The sequence below is a fragment of the Portunus trituberculatus genome, chromosome 9 (assembly GCF_017591435.1).
Source record: "Portunus trituberculatus isolate SZX2019 chromosome 9, ASM1759143v1, whole genome shotgun sequence".
Lineage (NCBI taxonomy): Eukaryota > Metazoa > Arthropoda > Malacostraca > Decapoda > Portunidae > Portunus > Portunus trituberculatus.
In genome coordinates this window covers 7,891,357-7,893,856 of record NC_059263.1, presented here as the reverse complement: position 1 = coordinate 7,893,856, position 2,500 = coordinate 7,891,357, and the positions used below count along the sequence as shown (strand labels likewise).

Sequence of the window (2,500 nt, the reverse complement as noted above, 5' to 3'; positions counted from 1 at the left end):
CTAAACTTATTGCATCTCTTCCTTCCTCCTCCTCCTCCTCCTCCTCCTCCTCCTCCTCCTCCTCCTCTTCGCACTTTGGTTTTGTGACTACTTATTTACGTGTGTGTGTGTGTGTGTGTGTGTGTGTGTGTGTGTGTGTGTGTGTGTGTGTGTGTGTGTGTGTGTGTCCCTTTATCTCTGACCTTCCTTCATATTCCGTCTTGTTATTTAGCTATTTATTTTTTTCTCTATCTATGTTTTTCTTTTTCTTCGTTTTCTTAACACAAGTGACAGGCTAGATAGATACTTTATCCTCCTCTTCTTCCTCCTCCTCCTCCTCCTCCTCTTCCTCCTCCTCCTTCTCCTCCTCTAATTCTTTCTCTTCCTCCTCCTTCTTCTCCTTATCATTTTCCTTTTTTTTTTACTTTTCCTTCCTTATAACCTCCCTACATCCTCCTCCTCCTCCTCCTCCTCCTCCTCCTCCTCCTCCTCCTCCTCCTTCTCCTCCTCCTCCCCGTGGTCGTGATTTCCACCAAGCAAGACCGACAGACTGACAAAAGCTTCTTCCATTCTTTTGCCTGTCCGCCGGCCGTGTCTGTCTGCTCGTCTGTCTGTCTGTTCATCTGGTGACGCCGCTACAGCTGTTCCCCTCCCGCCGCCACTGCGTATAAGGTAGGTACTGTCTGTCTTTCTGTTTGTCTGTCTGTCTGTCTGTCTGTCTGTCTCGATGTTTTTTTATGCTAGATTTCATTTTATTTATTCTTTTTAAGATTTTTTTTTTCTGTATTTTTCTCTTTTTTTTTTATGTTTTCGGACACGTTGAGAAATACGTACATATGTATACACACCCACACCCACACACACACACACACACACACACACACACACACACACACACACACACACACACACACACACACACACACACACACACACACACACACACACACACACACACACACGCACACGCACACGCACGCACACACACATTGTTTCCTTGTATTTTTTTTCATTTGCGTGTGTGTGTGTGTGTGTGTGTGTGTGTGTGTGTGTGTGTGTGTGTGTAATTCACCTCGGTCGCCTGCTGGTCACCCAACCAGTCTTCCCCATTACGGAGCGAGCTCAGAGCTCATAGACCGATCTTCGGGTAGGACTGAGACCACAACATACTCCACACACCGGGAAAGCGAGGTCACAACCCCTCCAGTTACATCCCGTACCTATTTACTGCTAGGTGAACACACCCCACACATTAAGAGGCTTGCCCATTTGCCTCGCCGCGCCGGGACTCGAACCCGGCCCTCTCGATTGTGAGTCGAGCGTGCTAACCACTACACTACGCGGTGTGTGTGTGTGTGTGTGTGTGTGTGTGTGTGTGTGTGTGTGTGTGTGTGTGTGAGTGTGAGTGTATAGCTTGCAATTTATTTACATGCATGCACACATACATACATACATACATACATACATACATACATACATACAAACAAATATACATACATTACACACACTTTCATAGGTTCATGCACGACCCTCCTTTGCACACACACACACACACACACACACACACGCTGCCCGGTAGCTCAGTGGTTAGAGCGCTGGCTTCACAAGCCAGAGGACCGGGGTTCGATTCCCCGGCCGGGTGGAGATATTTGGGTGTGTTTTCTTTCACGTGTAGGTGCTGTTCACCTAGCTGTGAGTAGGTAAGGGATGTAAATCGAGGAGTTGTGACCTTGTTGTCCCGGTGTGTGGTGTGTGCCTGGTCTCAGGCCTATCCCAAGATCGGAAATAATGAGCTCTGAACTCGTTCCGTAGGGTAACGTCTGGCTGTCTCGTCAGAGACTGCAGCAGATCAAACAGTGAATTACACACACACACACACACACACACACACCCGGTAGCTCAGTGGTTAGAGCGCTGGCTTCACAAGCCAGAGGACCGGGTTTCGATTCCCCGGCCGGGTGGAGATATTTGGGTGTGTCTCCTTTGACGTGTAGGTGGTGTTCACCTAGCAGTGAGTAGGTACGGGATGTAAATCGAGTTGTGACCTTGTTGTCCCGGTGTGTGGTGTGTGCCTGGTCTCAGGCCTATCCGAAGATCGGAAATAATGAGCTCTGAGCTCGTTCCGTAGGGTAACGTCTGGCTGTCTCGTCAGAGACTGCAGCAGATCAAACAGTGAATTACACGTGATGAGCACAACTTCAAAATAATGATAAAAGTTATGACGAAAAAAATAAATCAAACAAACAAGAAAATTAAGAACACGCAGGAGAAGGAGAGAAGGAGATGGAGAAGGAGGAGGAGAAGGAGGAGGAGGAGAGGAGGAGATGAAGATTGGTGGACTGGGGAGAGGAAACAATGAATCAGATGTAACAAAAGAGAGTTGGAAGCGGTAAACGAATAAATGAGAGTGAATGAGGAAAGAAGGGAAAAGAAGAAAGGAAGGAAGGAAAGAAGGAGGGAGGGAGAGAGAAGGAGAGGGAGGGAGAGATGTTGATAGAGAGGGGAAAAAGACAGGAAGGGA

At 47.8% G+C, this 2,500-nt stretch overlaps 1 protein-coding gene across 2 annotated transcripts in view; it reads left to right on the top strand.

Annotated features, from left to right (window-relative positions):
- The first annotated feature begins 461 nt into the window (after positions 1-461).
- LOC123501576 (5-hydroxytryptamine receptor-like) overlaps positions 462-2,500 on the top strand; it is a 271,383-nt gene continuing 269,344 nt past the window's right edge. For both annotated transcript variants that reach the window (XR_006673673.1, XM_045250497.1), the window contains exon 1: positions 462-651. The gene's annotated coding sequence lies outside the window, so the exon portion shown is untranslated. The remainder of the gene's footprint in view (positions 652-2,500) is intronic.